Source organism: Papio anubis, chromosome 12, assembly GCF_008728515.1.
Source record: "Papio anubis isolate 15944 chromosome 12, Panubis1.0, whole genome shotgun sequence".
Lineage (NCBI taxonomy): Eukaryota > Metazoa > Chordata > Mammalia > Primates > Cercopithecidae > Papio > Papio anubis.
Window position 1 is genome coordinate 996,781 of NC_044987.1, and position 18,276 is coordinate 1,015,056.

General features: G+C 43.5%; 1 long non-coding RNA gene across 1 annotated transcript in view; it reads left to right on the forward strand.

Annotated features, from left to right (window-relative positions):
- LOC110741304 overlaps positions 1–18,276 on the forward strand; it is a 189,064-nt gene that overhangs the window by 22,087 nt on the left and 148,701 nt on the right. The gene's annotated exons all lie outside the window — the stretch shown is intronic.

The following is an 18,276-nucleotide window of genomic DNA, read 5'->3' on the forward strand; positions in this document are numbered from 1 at the left end:
TGTCTCATCAGAGGATCGAATTCAGTGAATGCTTTACAATTAGGTTTTTATGGATAAGAGATGGGAGAAGTACCAGTATCACAGTATCCAGTTGCAAATATCATTTATTAATCTGAGAAGGCAGAGGGATTTAGGGCTTTCTGAGTCAAACACTGAAAAGCTGAACATTTTCCGTCTTTAAAAGCTCAGGAACTGGGCCCACAGGCCAGCAGGATCACTTCCTTGCCGTGTAAATTCGTGTTTGAGCTGAAGGTCTCTCTCAGTGCAGGAAGAGGCCTTTGTCAAAAGCAGGCTCAGTATGGCAGCTGGCCCAGGCCTGGCCCCATTTCCTTCCCCCCCAACTCCTCCTTTCTCGTGGTGGCTTTCTCGCTCTTTTTCTTGGTATGGGGCTGGGGTCTCTCAGGACTTATCAGGTGCACCCATTCACTGGGCTTCACTGTATGAGATGGGGCTCAGCTGGAGGCAGCAAGTGTAGGGGGAAGAAAGGGCTGATTGAATTTGCTTTGGGACCAGCTCCAAGTCCTGCAAGGCTTGCAAATGTTTAGGGGGTGATTTCCATATCACTCTAAAGTTGCTTGTCTTTCTCCCAAAGGGAAAGGCTGCTGCCAAAAGTGGAGGACTTAAAGCTGGAGGCCGCCCCAAAGACGGGGAAATGAAGAAAGCGCCGTTTCTGGAGCTCCCTGACGTGTGTGTGTGTGCGCGCGAGTGCACGTGTGCTGGTCTTTGGCTCCTTGTTAATTCCCTATAACAGATCACAGTGCCGAGGAGAAGCCAGGGCGTCTCTAGGCATTTGGCCAGCAGCAGGGGCACAGTGTGAGGCCTGGAAGGGAATTCTTGGAAGAAAATGGAATGCTGTAAAGTGGGAATCTTGGGTACTATGGGATGACAGGTGGGGTGGGGTGGCCACGAGTTTGGAGTGACTGTCCATGAAACGAAGCAGTTGAGGAAATTCAGCAGGAGGAGCCTGGATAGGTCTATTTACAGTTGGCTCTGCTGAAATCCCTTTAGGAAGTCACTTGCTGGCTTCGTCCCACATAGTTTCTAGGCTGTGGGTGGAGATCATGATCCTTTTGGAGCTCTCTGGTTCGTAATTCTGTGGAGGAGGAAGATACCAAGATGAATAAGCTGCTGTCCCTGCCTGTGAAGAGCTTGCGGCTGAGCGAGGGAGACAGGTGCAAGGCTTGGAGAAACTGTGATATCTGCCATGTCTGACTTGGTGGGAGGAAGAACACATGACTTCTGAGGTCCTTTCTAATTCTGAGGTTCTGGGTCTTCACAAAGCCACGTCAGTGAAGTCATTCATTTATTTCTTTGATGATGTAGAAGTTACATGTTAAGTATCTTTAATAAGCCAGGCCCTGGGGCTATACTGAGAAAAAGACTGACATTCCTCTACAGATATGGAACTGAGAATTTTAACAGGTTTTGAGGAGGTGGTTACAAGAGCATTTGGTATAAGGAAGGATCAATATATATGACACCGCACTCAGACGGAGCCTCCTCCGGGACAGTTTCTTAGAGCAAGTGACGTTTAATTCGTACCTGATGAGGATTGGCTGGGGGAAATGGGACAAGAAGGTCTTTCCTCAGGGACATCTTCAGGGAGCAGAGAGCAGGGTGGCCGGAGAGGGAAAAGCTGGGGAGAAAGTGAAGACAGATTTAGACAGGAAGGGAAACAGAAGCCAATTCCATCTGACTTTGCCCTGGATTATCTGTATCTTCAGAAAGGGGAAGCGATGAAAGCTTTGAGGAGGAAACCATGACTCCATCAGGTCAAAAGTCACTCGTCAGAGAGGTCTTTTCGGACTGCTTCCGTGGAAATTGTGTTTCCCTGATTAAGCAATCTCGAAGTACGCAGAGCTTTTCCTTCAGAACACTTTAGCCGACTTACTGTAAAAATCTTTTTCACGCTTTTTTTTTTTAATGGCCATCTCTCCCCAACGCTAATGCAAGGATCACTGCAGCTTTCCTGGCCAGTCTCTGGCCAGTGCTCCTCCCACTGGCTGACCCCTTGTGGAGATGCAGTGGTGATGGCTGAACACGAATTGGGTTGGTGGTGTTTAAGGATTCCTCTACCTGAGTTGGGAATAGCTCTTTCAGAAGACCAGGTGAGAGGGAAACGCAGGTTGAAACAGGTGGGAGGCAGCGGTGACAAATGGAAAGATGCGGCAAAAACGGAGAAGCCCTCGGGGTAGAAGCCACAGGATGTTGCTGTAGGGTGGACGAGAGGAAAGGGAGGGGGATGATGCCCAGGGTTCTGGCTAGTGGATGAATAATGCTGCCATTTATTGAGAGAAGAGCTCTGGAAGAGGAGCCTCTAAGTGATTGGGGGGTGGAGAAGGTGAGTTCTGATCGGGGCCAGCTGCCCCCATGGCCAGCCTCAGGGTCACATTTGGCTTCTTTCATCTTGCACACCAGCAGTCTCCTCACAAGCTCTATAGCTGTCCCCCCGCCCCCATCCTCTGTACGAGGCTACTTTTCCATCTGGCTTTCCTATGTTCGTTGAGTTTGTTGTCCATGACAAGAATCCGATGTGAGCAATTATCTTTTTTTCAACTCTTCAGATGGTCACTCAAGAAGTAGTGTGGGAAAGACCACAGGAGACTGATTCAGCCTCATGCACATTCCTTATTTCTGTGCAGGCTTCTGTTCTAATTCCTGCTCACTTAAATTAGGTTGATGGACGGGGTGGGGAGGTATGTATTTTATCCAAACCTTTCTTGAAATCCTGTCCTGCCCACAAACCCCTAAAAGGGATCCTTTTTTATTATACTTTCTCTCAGTCAAAGCGAATTGAATTAGAAGTAGGCATCTGACCCAAGGCCAGCAAACCCCACAGACTTAGCAGGGGATAATCAGATACTCTCAGAAATTTGAGTGGAGACATGGAGATGTGGTCAGTGTAAGTTCTTGAGTTGAAAAGCCAAATAGACCAGGGGCCAGGGTGCTTTGAGGGCCCATGAAAATGTAAGACCCATGGTGGAGAGATGAAATAAGGTAATCAGTTTATAGAAAGTAGACATTTGAGACCAACTGGAGGAAGGGAGAGAGGAGAACACTTTCCAGTTCTTGTGGGGTCCAGCTATCTTCCCTTTCATGGGAGTGGAAGGACCTTATTCTTTTTCTCCTCACGTGTCAACTGCGACCTTTAGAGAATGAGAATTTTGCCACTGTTCCCTGTAGCAGCAAGCTCAGGACAAAGCTTCTACTTTTTGTCTTTACTTATTTATATTTTTTTAATTTTAAAAGAATTATGGAATGTTGCAGATGTACAGACAAATAAAGAGAATAATAGAGCGAACACATCAACTAGATTTACCAAATCTTAACATTTTCCCTTTGCCTATATTTCATTGAAGTTCCATATACTTCTCCTCAATCACATTCTTTTCTTTCTCTTTCTTAGAGGTACCACTGCTCAAATTTTGTTTCTTATTAAATATAATTTTCCATGTTTAACATGCCCATTGATGTTGTAAAGTATTATTTTTCTTGCCATTCAACTTTATATAATTGGTTTTATTCTGCAAAAATGCCACAACATTTGTTTTCACTCAACATTATATATTTTAGATTTGTCCATGTTATTAACTGTAGGTTTAACCTTTTCTTTCTTTCTTTCTTTCTTTTTTTTTTTTTGAGATGGAGTCTCGCTTTGTTGCTCAGGCTGGAATGCAGTGGTGCAATCTTGGCTCACTGCCACCTCCACCTCCTGGGTTCAAGCGATTTTCCTGCCTCAGCCTCCCGAGTGGCTGGGATTACAGGCACACACCACCACGCCCAGCTAATTTTTTTGTACTTTTAGTAGAGATGGGGTTTCACCATGTTGGCCAGGCTGGTCTCAAACTCCTGACCTCATGTGATCTGCCCACCTCAGTCTCCCAAAGTGCTGGGATTACAGACGTGAGCCACCATGCCTGGCCAGTTTAACCTTTTCATTTTCACTGCTGTGGAGTATTCTGTTGCATGAATATGTCACAATTTATCCATTCTTCTGTGGATGGTCTTTTGGATTGTTTTCTGATTTTTTCAGTTACAGAAAGTGTTGCAGTAAATCTTCTCATACATGCCTCCCAAGACACACATGGGGCTTCCCGAGGGAATGCACTTACAACTGCAGGTGTGAGATCTCAAGGCTGTGCACATCTTCAACACAGCTAGATTTGGCCAAATTCCTTTCCAAAGTGGTGGTTCTAATTTTGCCTAGCTGCACATTCCAGTTGCTCCATATTCTCACCAACATTTGGTATCACCAGGCTTTTTAATCTTTGCCAAAGATGGATGTGAAATAGTGGATCACTGTTGCACATTGCATTTCTATGATTAATAGTGGAGTTGGCCATGTTCTCAGACATTTCCCATTTTTGCTTTTTTTCTTATGAATTGCCTCTTGATCCCAGTTGCCAATTTTTCCATGGGTTTTTTTTTTTTCCTTTTGCTTCTTGAGTTGGGATTTTAATATATTCTGGATATAAATATTTTGTTAATTGTATGTCTTGCATATGCCTTTTTCTCATATGTGGTTCTTCTCAATTTGTGTGCGACAACTTTCGATGTTCATAGGATTTCCATTGTAATGTGAAGACTTCTTTATGGCTTGTGTTTTTTGTGTCTGATGCAGTCCTTCCTTCCTTACCCTGAGGTCATCTAGTGTCTTGAATTTTTCTCTGAAGGTTTTTAAAGATTTGCTTTTGTATTTAGTTTTAAAATCCATATGGAATATGGGGTGAGGAATATAATTTGTTTTTATCCCACACTTTACCGGGTGCCTTTTATCATCACTCTGTCATATACCAATTTTCATTATATTTTAGGTTCTATCTGTCAGCGCTCCATTTTGTTTTACCCGTTTCTGCAGCAACACCACACTGTCTTGACTATTGCTTCATGATGTCTTAATATTTGATTTAATAATTACTTTCACTTTGTACTTCTTCAAAAGTTTTAGTCAATTTTTGATTTTCTCTCTCTATTGTAGAATTAACTCATAATTCTTGAAGATCTATGCTTGCTTTTGATTGTATTATAAATTATATTTATAGATGAATCGATTTACAAAAACTTAATAAAGTTGAGAATTTTCATAATATTATCTTCCCACCTGTGAAAATGACATACCTCTTTCATCTGTGTTTTCTTTAATATGTTTCAATAAAATTTTATTATGTTAAGCAGAAATGTAATATATATCTTTTGTTATTATTATTCCTCTACACCATTAACATTTTTGTAGTCTTTCGTTATCTTTAAGGATTATTAAATATTTTTAAAATATCCTTGCCGGTATATAGAAACACAATTGATTTTTATAAATTCATTATATCTATGACAAACTTGTTGAACTTTCTTATTGGTTCTGATTGTTTTCTATTCATTAATTTTTTCTCAGGTTTTATTCTTTTTAAAAGTTTTCTTTGGGTGTTACCTTTTTTTTTAATCTTCTTGATACTTAGGTATTTTTTTCAATCTTCATTTTCTGGTAAATGCATTTTAAAGCTATACATTTACCTCTGAATACAACTTTAGCTGTGTGTTACAAGATTTAATACATTGCATTTTTATTGTTCAATTCTAAATATTTTATTAGCAGTGACTTACTGTATTCAAAAGATTATTAAAGAATGCACTGAAACTTCTAACATATGTATGTTTTGACTGTCTTGATTTATCTCTTTATTGCTAGTTTTCATTTAATTACAATTTGTTAAAAATCTGTTTTATAAGATATTTATACTTTAAAATTTTCAGAAATGTTCTCTGTGCTACTTCAAGTTCTATTTTTATGAAAGTTTCCTCTATGTTCTTTGTTGGCACAGCACTCTATATTTGTGTCTATTTGCTCAAACTTGCTTACTTTGTTGTTTGAATCTTCTGTAATGTCTTTTCAAAAAACAGTCTTATTTAGGCATAGTTGATATGCAAAAACCTCCTGCACATGTTTAATCTACACAATTTGATGACTTTGAACTTATTATGCATACATGCAAGATAGCATCACTGAATCAAGGTTGTAATATATCAATTACTTCCCCCAGTTTCCTTGTGTTCCTTTGGGTGCGTGTGTGGGGGTTGAAGGAGTCAAGAGCAGTTAACATTGTGGACTGGGTGTTAGGTGTCAGTTTCACCAGATGAAGAGATCCCTAGAGACCTGTTAAAGCCCTCCTTTGGGTGCGTCTTGTTTTAAAAGCTAAAAACAGCTTAAAACCCAGCTAAATAAAAAAACTAAAAAGCTAAAAACAGATCTACTCTCTAAACAAATTTTTAAGTGCTCAATACTGTATTGTTAATTATAAGTGCTATGCTGTACAGAAGATTTCTAGAACTTATTTACTTTGTATATTTAGTATTCCTTTTGCATAACCAAAACTTTATAACTATTGAGTAACACCTTTTCATTTCCACCTCCCTCCAGCCCCTGGTGACACCATTCTGTTCTCTGCTTCTATGTTTGACTATTTTAGATATCTCATATAAATAAAATCGTGCAGTTTTGTCCTTCTATGACTGGCTTAGTTTATGTAGCATAATTTTCTCTAGGTTCATCCATGTTGTCACAAATTGTAGGATTTCCTTCTTTTTTAAGACTGAATAATATTTCTTTGTATGTTTATACTTAATATCTTTATAAATTTAATTTACTTTATTTACTCATTTGGGAAACAAACATCCTAAAATCTCCAAGTATAATTGTAAAGTTGTCATTTCCTACGTGCAAATTTGTTGGTTTAAAAATATTTTGAGGCTCAATTATTATTTGCATCAAACAGCAGACTTGTTACGACATCCTGGTGAATTGTTTTGCTGATCACTATTCTGTGGCCCACTGTGGTAGACTCTGCATCATTGTTAAAATATTTATTCCCTGTGCTAAGGGAAGGTTGTATTTCCCTTCTCCTTGACATAAGTGTTAGTTGTGTGACTTGGTTTGGCGAGTGACATCTGAGTAGAAGTGAGAAGCATCACTTTCTTTTTTTTTTTTTTGAGACGGAGTCTCGCGCTGTTGCCCAGGCTGGAGTGCAGTGGCCGGATCTCAGCTCACTGCAAGCTCCGCCTCCCGGGTTCACGCCATTCTCCGGCCTCAGCCTCCCGAGTAGCTGGGACTACAGGCGCTGCCACCTCGCCCGGCTATTTTTTGTATTTCTTAGTAGAGACGGGGTTTCACCGTGTTAGCCAGGATGGTCTCGATCTCCTGACCTTGTGATCCGCCCGTCTCGGCCTCCCAAAGTGCTGGGATTACAGGCTTGAGCCACCGCGCCCGGCCTCAGAAGCATCACTTTCAAACAGAAGACTTAAGAACCAGAAGTTGCTTCATAATATCTTTTTCTTTCTTCTTCCATGAGACAGTTTTTGTTTTAGATAGAGATGAACCCATCAGCTCAGGTCCAAGGGTCAACGTACGGTAAAGCAGAGCGTCCCCTCTCTGAGACAGGTGTGTTGCATGAGTAAGAAGCAAGTCACTGAGATCCTCTGGGTTGTTTGTTATTGCAGCCTAACCTAACCGATCATGACTAATATTTCCAATTCATTCCTACTAATGCCTTTGCCTTAAGGTCAGTTTTGTTTATCAGTATTATAGCAGCTCCATTTTTCTTTGAAGTAGTATTTGCCTGGTATATCCTTTTCAATCTTGTTCCTTCCAGTTTCCCTTCAATTTCTGTGTGTCTCCCGTAAACCACATTTAGCTATATTTTGTTAATGTTTTTTATTCCATTCTGGGATGCCCTTTCCATTTAAATTTATTGTTTTTACCAGTGTATTTCATCTGTCTTATTTTGTGATTTCTATTTATTATTCTTTTACTTTTGCCTTTTTCCTCCCATCATCTACAAATGGGTGTAGTGGGACAAATAGCCTTCAAAAAGATATGTCGTCTTCCTGATCTTCTGAATCTGTGAATCTTGCTTTATTTGGCAAAAGAACGTGATTGAGGATCTTGAGAGGAGAAGCTTGCTGTGTATGATCCAGGTGGACCTCATGTGCAATGACGCGTATCCTTACAAGAGGGGCACACACAAGAGGAGGTGGCTCTGTGACTGTGGAGTGGAGACTGGAATGAGGTAGGCCCGAGTCAGAGGATGCTGAGACTGCAGAGCGGAGACTGGAATGAGGTAGGCTCAAGTCAAAGAATGCTGACAGCCACCAAAGCTGCGAGAGACGAAGAACAGGTTCTCCCTTCGAGCCTCCTGAGAAAAGTGTAACCCTACCAATACCTTGATGTCGAACTTCTGGCCTCCAGAGATGTGAGAGAATTGGCTTCTGTTGTTTTAAGCTACACAGTTTGTGGTTATTTGTCAGAGCAGCCCCAGGAAACGAACACAACTAGCAATAATAGTGTTCTTATCCCACAGGGTTATCGTGAGGATTAAATGAGATAATGCAAGAAAGGGGTTATCAGGGCCTGGCCTGCATTAAGTGCTCAGTAGTTGTTAGCTGTAATTCTATTTATTATTTTCTGTTAGCTATTATTCTATTTATTATTATTATTATTATAGTTGTTAGCTGTTATTCTATTTACTATTATGAGTAAAAATAGGTTTCAGGTTCAGTTCTGTAGAAGAGCCTGAGATGGAGATTTTTATGCAAGGTATTTATCGAGGGGGTAAAACCTATAAGAGAATGAAGGAAGCAAGATAAGGAATATAGTAGGAAGGAATGATATTCGGCTTCCCCAGCACCAAATCTGTGTTAGCCAGGGTTCTCCAGAGACAGATCCAATAGGATATGTGTGTATGTGTGGGCAGACAGATAGATGAGAGACAGAGAGAGAGAGGTAGAGAGAGAAATTGAGAGAGAGAAAGAGAGAGAGAGAAATTGAGAGAGAGAGAGAGAGAGAAAGGAAAGTGGATTTATTAGGGAATTGGCTCACATGATTATGGTGGCTGAGAAGGTCCATGACAGGTCATCATCTGCAGGCTGGAGACTTTAGGTTGGCTCAGTCCAAGTCTGAAGGCCTCAGAGCCAGGGCAGCTGATGGCGTAACTCAGTTCGAGGCCGAAAGCACTAGGATCCTGGGGGCCACTGGTGACATGAGTTCTGGAGTCCAGAAACCAGTGCATTGGAGTTCTGATGTCCAAGGCAGCAGAAGAAAAGTCTGTTCCAGCTCCCAGAGAGTGAGAGAGCAGTTCACCTTCTGTGGTTATTCTCTCTGGGCCCCCAGCTGATTGGATGGTACCTGCCAGCATTGAGGGCAGAGGATCCCCCCAGTCCACCTAGACTCACACTCCAGTCTCCTCTGGAAACACCTCAAGATGCACCCAAAGGAGGGCTTTGCCAGGTCTCTAGGGATTCCTTCATCTGGTCCTAGTGACAGCTAACATCCAGCCCACACGTCCACCCCTTGACAACCTGGCACCCACACACACCTCCTCAAACCTTTCTTAATTCCCAAGTAAGACGATAGCAAGGGAGTAGTGCCACCTAACATGGTGAAACTATTCTTCATACAACTGAAAATGCACCACTCTTTTCCCCAGAATTCAACTTTCAGGATTTCAACATTTGGGATTTTAATCTTTTGGGATTGTGATTTTCGGGATTTTAGATTTGGGGATGTTGCTCCTTCAGGATTTCAACATTTGAGACTATGCCATTTTGGATTGTGTCTTTTGGGATTATGATCGTCACCACAAGACAGGGCAAGGGGAGAGCCTGGCGCTTAGCTGTGAGGCCAAAGCTGGGGTCCAGCCTTGGCATGACCCAGTGGGGGTCTCTGAGCGCAGCCAGCTTTGACCCACCTTCAGGCAACAGAGTCAAGCTTTTCCACTCTTTTTTTTTTTTTTTTTTTTGGAGACGGGGTCTTTTCCTTCGCCCCCGCGGGAGTGCAGTGGCTGGATCTCGGCTCACTGCAAGCTCCGCCTCCCGGGTTCACGCCATTCTCCTGCCTCAGCCTCCCGAGTAGCTGGGACCACAGGCACCCGCCACCTCGCCCAGCTAGTTTTTTTGTAATTTTTAGTAGAGACGGGGTTTCACCGTGTTAGTCAGGATAGTCTCGATCTCCTGACCTCGTGATCCGCCCGTCTCGGCCTCCCAAAGTGCTCGGATTACAGGCTTGAGCCACCGCGCCTGGCCAGCTTTTCCACTCTTGTATCGTTTAGTCATTGTGTGGGGCAGTAGGGGATGGGGTGACAGACTGTGGGGTAACATGACCCCTTGTCTTTCCAGTGAGGCGGGTTATGGTCAGCACCGGCTGGCAGCCTTGCTGGTGAATGGCACTAGAATGAATGGCACTAGACCTTGGAGTCCACCTTGCAGGCAGCCAGTTCTGGCTTAGTAAGTTCATGGAGCTCATTAAGTCCCATCAGTAGCTCCTCCTTTCTATGTGCAGGGAGCCTGTCCCCTGCAAGGCCTCAAGTCCACAACTATTTCATTGCCCTCCTTCTGTGCTGCTCTTCTTGAATTCCCTGTTTCTGTTAGTGGGCACCACTATTCCCCCAGTGGTCCAGGCTGGAAGAATCAGAGTCACCTTAGCTTCCTTCTCTGACCTCATCTGCCTGATCTAGTCCACTGTGTGCAAACTTCCTCACCTGTCACCCCTTCTCCTTGCTGCCAGACATGGTCTAGCCTCTCGTTTCTGCTCTCCCGTCCTGTTGGCAATAGGTTCTACCGGGTCCCTCTGCCCCCTTCTCCTCTTTTCAGTTTTCACCTTCTCTCACCCCCCTTTCAATCTATCAGCAAAACCTTTCGGCTCCCTTTCAAGATAGCCCCAAACTGGCCAGCGCCCTGGGCCTCCGGGAACTTTGCCTCTCAGAGGCTGGACAGCAGCAGTGGGCCCACTCGCGCTCCCCTAGGATTCTTCACCTTAGCCTGACTGATCAGTCATTTCAGCACTCTGCCTTACTTGGAAATCTCTAGGAACCGCTTAGTGCATTTACAATGAAATCCAAACTATTTTCCCTGGCCCTCGAATTCCTAAGAGGTCTGGCCCTGCCAACTTCTCTGACATCACTCTCTCTCTGGTCCTCTCTCTCACACCACTCTATCGCGCTGAAGCCTTGCCTTTGCTCACCTGTCACTCCGTGTCCGGATCCCTTCCTATGCCCTTGCCTGGAAGGTTCCCCCAGGTCTCTGCATGGCTTGCCTCCTCGTAGAGTACAGGTCTTCACTCTAATATGTCTTGCTCAGAGAAGCCTTCTCTGACCCTTCAACTTAAAACCATTCTCCCCTAATTTCTATCACTCTCTCTTGCTTGATAGGTTTTCCTTTACGACACATCACTATCTGAAATTATCTTGTTTATTAATTTTTTTCTTTATTGTTGTCTCTTCCCTTAGAGTAAAAATATCATGAGGTCAGAGATTTCAGCTTGTATCCCCAGCAGCTTGAACTGTGCTCGGGTTACATTCTGGGCTTTTAGTGGATAATGAAGGAGTAAATGGATAGTGTTGCCGAACTGACCTCCCGAGAGTGAAGCTTTGAGAGTGTCTGATCCGAAAAAAGGCTTTTCATTGTCCTTCAAGATCCTTCAAAATCTGGCCCAAACTTTCTTTATATTCTTATCTTGCTTACACTCCTTCCTATCACTTGTAATCTATCTAAAGTGGGCTTTATTTTGTTTTCCACTTTCTCATTGCTCTTTCTCACCTTGGGATTCTGTTCACATCAGTTTCTCTAACCAGCAAGCCATTCCCCTCGCATCCTCAGTTCCTCTTAAAATAACGCGTAGCCCATCATCTCCTCTTCTGTAAGGGGGCCGCCTTTGCACATTCCCTTGCCTGGAGAAGCCCTTTTTTTACTCTGAATTTCCACGAGACTTGCACTCTTTTAGGCTGTAACTTGCAGCATTGTACCTAGTAATGGTAGAGTCATTCACCGTATCCTCAGTATCTAGCACCTGCCTCATTGTAGGCACACGACACGTATTTGTGAAATGGATGAATATTATAGTTTTGTTATCTTTTTACACTGTAAATGTCGTGGAAGGGTCTATTTTACTTATCTATGTAACCTCCCACAGCATCTAGCGTGCTTGTGGAATGAGGGAATGAATGAAAGCTATTATTCCCCACTCCAGGTGTAGTTCAACTCAAATAATGAATGAATCTCCCAATTGTCTGGGCCATCTTTTGACATTCCGCCTCCCTTTGGGCACATTGTTTTGTTTACATCCCTATGATTGCTGTGTTCAGAATAGCAATACTAACAACTGATGATTGTGGTATGCGGAATTCTAAGACCATCTGCCAAGATTCCTAGCCGTTGGCATAACCATGTTTTCCCCACTATTTAAAACATTAATCTAGGTATTTCTGTGCAAGGGATTTGCAGATATGTTTAAGGTATTGAATCAATTAACTTTAAGGTAGGGAGATTATTCCGGTGGGCTGGACCTAACCACTTGAGCCCTATAAAAGGAGAGAATTTTCTTTGCTCACCAAAAAAGTCAGAGACTTGAAGCATTAAGGAATTGGATGCACAAGTATTTCTCTGTTGCTAACTCTGAAGATGCAGGGGACCATGTGATAAGGGATGTGGCTGGCCTGTAGGCCCTGAGGGTGACCCCCACATGACAGCTAGCAAGGAAATGAGGACCACAGTCATACAACTGCAGAAAACTCAATTCTGCCACAGATGGGAACCATACCTGAGGCAACACCTGAATTTCAGTCTGGTCAGATCCTGAGTGGAGAACCCAGCCATGCCATGCCCAGACTTCTCACCTACTAAAACTTTGTGATAATAAATCTATGTTGCTTTCAGTTGCTAAGTGTGGCAATTTTTATGACACAACCATAGGAAATTGATACAGTGATGAGGACAAAGGCATAGAGAAACAACCTTCAAGAAGGACCTGAGGAAAGAAAGGGCAACAGCTGTCCCCAGGTTTTGCATCTCCGTCTTATGACTCTGATTCTTCAGCTCCGAGCTCCACAACATCTAACAACTACAGGTCTTGATTCTGTCCCTGGTCACTCAGGCACCCTCTAAGAAAGAGGATTGGGACATGATTAATGAATGAATGTCTTCTTTTTTGTCTGGCTTTTCCTTTTAGGCTCAGAATAGAGGCACATGCTCTTTTTCCACTGATCCCCCCTCTAATAAGCGTACCGACCTGAAACAATTGACCTTAAAAAATAAAAATAAGTAACCAGCCCCCAGAGCCCTTGCAGGCAGCATTAGCATTCTTCAGTCTCCCTGGGTTGTGTCCTGGGAGTCTCGGAGAAATGAATCTTATTATTAGTCTGATGCCAGTGACTGCTCCTGACAGCTCCCTCCTCTCTCCTGCAGCTGCCGAGCCCGCACAGGTGTCATGAAGCTGATGGCTCTTCTGGCATGGGAGGGGGCGGGGGAAGGTGCATTGAGCCATCAGCTCCAAGCCCAGCGCAGGCTCCTAGGAAGCTTGACTCCCACTGGGGGCTTCCACATGTCAGAGGAGCCCCCAGATCTGTATCCCCTAGACTTTCTCAGGCAGATTTCCCTGGTAGAGTATAAGATAGGTCACTCAGAGGTCTTCAGCACCCCACCTTTTAGTCCTGAGATCTATCCTCCACACAGAGGCATGCATAGAGTGATGCGTTTATTTTTTTAAATTGTGAACACGTGTGTAAACATAATCATGAAACAAACATTGTTAGCACCTCGGAAGGTCTCTCATTTTTCCCTTTCCAAACACAATCTCTTCCTCCTCACAGAGAGAGAAAATCACTATGCTGAAGTTCATGAAAATGACTTCCTTGCCTCTAAAAAAAACCTCGTTTTCATACCTGTGTATGCATCTCTAAGTGGGGATAGTCTTACTTTGCCTGTTTACAAACTTTATGGAAATGGAATGTGTGCCCTCTTTTGTATCTTGCTTGTCAACATTATATTTTTGAGATCTATCGTGTTATATTTTAGCTATAGTTTGCCCATTTTCATTGCTAATATTCCATTTTCTGAAGATACCACAATTTATTTATTCTTATCATGATAGTCATTTAATTTAGGTTGTTTTTAGCATTCGACTATTTAAGCTGCACTGCCATGTACATTCCGGTACACGTGCACCTATTTACAAAGGCAGTGGTTTATCCAGGCCACGTGCAAGAGCATGGCGGCGGGTGGGTGTGGTGTGTATGTATCTCCAACCTTATGGAGTCACCCTGCTTTCCAAATTGAATTCAAATGCATCCCCCCAAACAGCGGATTTAATTTTCTGATTCTCTACATTTTTGCCAGCCACAGGTATATTAGTTTTCTATTGCTGTATAGCAAATTGCCACAGGCTTTATGGCTTTAAACAACTTAGATGTATCACCTTACTGTTTGCCTGGGCCACAGTCTGGGCACAATTTAATGGGGTCCTTTCTTCAGGGTCTCCCCAGGCTGCACTCAAGGTATCAGCCTGGGCTGGGGTCTCATTTGAGTCTCAGGATTCTGTTTCCCCTGGCTGTTGGCAGAATTCAATTCCTTGCAGCTGTAAGACGCATGGACACTGCATCAGCAAGGCCAAGAAGAGCATGTGCCTCTCTGACGTTTTGCCACCTTCTAAAGGCCCCTTTGATTAGGTCAGGCCTACTTGGCATAAACTCTTTTTTGATTAAAAGTTGATGGATTGTTAATCTAATCACAGGACTGCTATCCTGTTCACAGGTTCTGCCCATGGTCAAGGGGAGGGGATTGCACAGGACCTGTACATCACAGGGTGGGAATCCTGGAGACCTTAGAATTTTGCCGGCCACACTTGGTATTCTCAGATTGTTTAACTGTCAGCTACTGGATCATGTAAATCTTTGAATATTTGAATGTAAGCAATTTTTCATGTTTATTGATGACTTGCATTTCTCGAGGTGTTTATTTCATACGCTTTGCAGATATTTCTCTAACCTGATTGAGCAATATTCTTCAGTAATAAAATGGTATCACAGATAACACTTATTGGGTGCTTATCCTTTGTCAGCCATTTACATGCGTTACCTCCTTTAATATACTTAAAACACTCTGAGTAGTTTCTATTGATTTCTCCATTTCATAGATGAGGAAATTGAAGTTCCAAGGAGTTAGGCAACCTAACAAGGGCATGTGGTAGGGATGTCACCGGTTTGATCTTTGGACCAGCTCCGTCTGACTTCAGAGCCCATCCTCTTAAACTCTAAAGGAACCTAGCATGCTGATTCAAGGGATAAGGGGATTTGCTCCCTGCCATGATAGTCAGGCAAATGGTCTCTTATTTCTTTTATGATACAAATATTGCTCATATGAGTGAAAGACTGACCCTTTATGTTTTCTATGCTGCTATTACATGGATCTTCTCCAGGCTTCAAGTGCACATGTCTGACCCTACCCAAATCCTATGGGGCAAACTGGTACTCTGGCATCTAAATCCCCTCTCAGTCTGACCTCAAATTCCTTTCCCAGCCTCATTTCCCCAAACCCTCTTCCCTGGCCCTTGGAAATCACCAGAGTATACACAGCCCTGTGCTGTACTCAACCTTTGCCCCTAATTGGGAGCTCTAGGCCCCTGCTGTCCTCCCCATCCCCCGCCATTCTACTAATCTCTCAAGGCCCACTTCAATTTATATCTTGTGAATCAGTCACCTCTTAACCTCTCCCTTCTACAGAGATCTTTCCCTCCCATCTTATGAGTTCTCATAGCTTTTATAATTTTTACCCTTTGACACCTGGTCAGATCTGTCTTGATAATACTATTTAATTTTTTATGTGTCTCAATAAAATCACTTATTCATTACTGATTAGTTATCTCTTGAATGATTTTCTGTCCTTATTTTACTTGAACTTTCCATAGCATCTTATCCTGGGAAATGAGGACTCATTCTGGAAATTTACTTCTCTATTGGTTTCTAGGACATCTTTTTCTCCTCATTTTCTTCCTACTTTGGACAGTCCTCTTTGTCCATGTCCTAAATGGTTGTTCTTTGGGATTCTGTCTGTGGCCATTTTCCTGGCTACTTCTCTGTGTCATAGCCCTGCTGCACTGCCATCCCATTGGACTCCATCTCCCACTGGACTCCCTGAGGTCAAGCACAGAGTCGGTCTTTATTGCATCCCTGGGGCCCAACCCGGACACCTGCAGAGCAGGTACCTTGCTTTATGCGGTTCATGAGTTTGCACAGTCTCTCTGATACTGCAGTGCATGTGGCAGGTGGTGCTTGTGGACGGCTGAGGTGGAACTCATGGTTAACGGATGCGGACAGAGGTACAATTCCTTCACATGGACATCCCCTTGGGAATTCCTCCTTTTTCCAGGGAGATTTATTTTATTTTTCCAATAATGATCCCAGAGCTCATCCAGGCCTGAGGGACTTGAAAACCCTGACCAGAACCCCTGGACCCCCCAGTCTCTGACTATAGGCTGAGGGTAGGGCGGTGTAAGCAGTTTGTCTCCCATACCCTGCACAGCTTGCACACTTACTGCCTTTCTCTGAGTCCTGGGGGCCTCGTTGCCTGGATCTCCACCCCCGACCCTGCTAACTTCCCTCAGAAGAAAGTAAAGGTTAACTGAGATCACGCAGCCAGGTGGATGCCTGGATTCACTTTCCCTGGGGCTAATTATGGAGCTACATTAGATAAAAGTCAACATATGTTGTAAAAGGCACTGTGTATCATTGCTTGACAGTTTCTAACAATGTGCTCATGTAACAGCTGTCAAAGGCAGTGCTAGAAAATGAGTAATATGTTGATTTATGTATATCAGATCTGTCCTCACGCTCTGTGATGGAGCGGACCAGGCAGGCTCAGCTCTGTGGGTGGAGACTGCAGGAGGGGTGGCCAAGCAAGGAAGGAAATTCCCTTAGCTTCAGAAGTGCCTGGAAGGGATGGCTGAAGCCTGAAGCAGCTGCCACTTGCTGAGGTCCCTTGCAGTAAAATTGCCTAGGGGACACCTGTTCCCTTTTTACAATAGAGAGAAAAGTAAAATTCATCTCCTCAGGAGCGGGGGCTGCTAAGGTAACCTCCTGTGCTGTCCTTGGCCTCTGGATGGGGCATAGGGTCACACCACGGAGGAACAGCCTACCCCATTTTACATGATTTTTTTGAAAGGGAGTTTCTCTTAAAGTAACTGCTTTGAATTTTCTTTATAGTTAGCGCATTTAAAACAATTAATTAATTTAAAATATGTTTAATTGACAAAGATTGTATATATGTACAACATAATGATTTGATATATGAATACATGGTGTCCTGATTACCATAACCAAGTTAATTGACATATCCATCACCACCCTTGCTGAGTTCCAGCAGCTGTTTATCTCGTGACTGAAGGTTTGTACCCTTTGACCAAAATCTTCCCATTTCCCCTATGCCCGCAGCCATTGATAGCCACCGTTCTACTCTCTGTTTCTATGAGTTTGACTTTTTAAGATTCTATGTGTGGTTGGGCATGGTGGCTCATGCCTGCAATCCTAGCACTTTGGGAGGCCGAGGCGGGTGGATCGCCTGACATCAGGAGTTCAAAACCAGCCTGGCCAACATGGTGAAACTCCGTCTCTACCAAAAATACAAAAAAATTAGCAGGGCGTGATGGTAGGCACCTGTAATCCCAGCTACTCAGGAGGCTGAGGCAGGAGAATCGCTTAAACTCGGGAGGCAGAGGTTGCAGTGAGTGGAGATTGTGCCGCTGCACTCCAGCCTCGGTGACAGAGCAAGACTGCATCTCAAAAAACAAACAAAACAAAAGAAAAAAACACAAGATTCTACGTGTAAATGAGATAATATACGCTTTCTTTCTCGGGCTTATTTCACTTAGCATGATGTCATCTAGATTCAACCCCATTATTGAAAATGACAGGATTTCCTTCTTTTTATGACCAAATGGTATTCAGTTGTGCATAGATATCACATTTTCTTTATCCATCCATATGGCGATGGGCACTTAGGTTGTTCCCATATTATCTTGGTGGTTGTGAGTGGTGCTGGAATGAACATGGGAGGGCAGGTATCTCTTCAACACACTGATTTCATTTCCTTTGGCTATAGACCCAGCGATGGTATTGCTGGATCGCATGGTAGTTCTACTTTTAACCTTTTGAGGACCCTCCGTGCAGTGTTCCTTAATGGCTGTACCCACCAACAGTGTGCCACGACTTTCTTTTCTTGACCTGCTTGCCACTGCTGATCTTTCTTCTTTTTGATAAGAGCTGTTCTCACGGGTATGAGGTGATATTTCATTGTGGGTTTTTATTTTTTTTTTGGACAGCGTCTCACTTTGTCCCCCAGGCTAGAGTACGGTGGTGTGGTCTCAGCTCACTGCAACCTCACCTCAGTTTCAGCAATTTTCATGTCTCAGCCTCCTGAGTAGCTGGGATTACAGGCACACACCACCACACCCAGCTAGTTTTTATA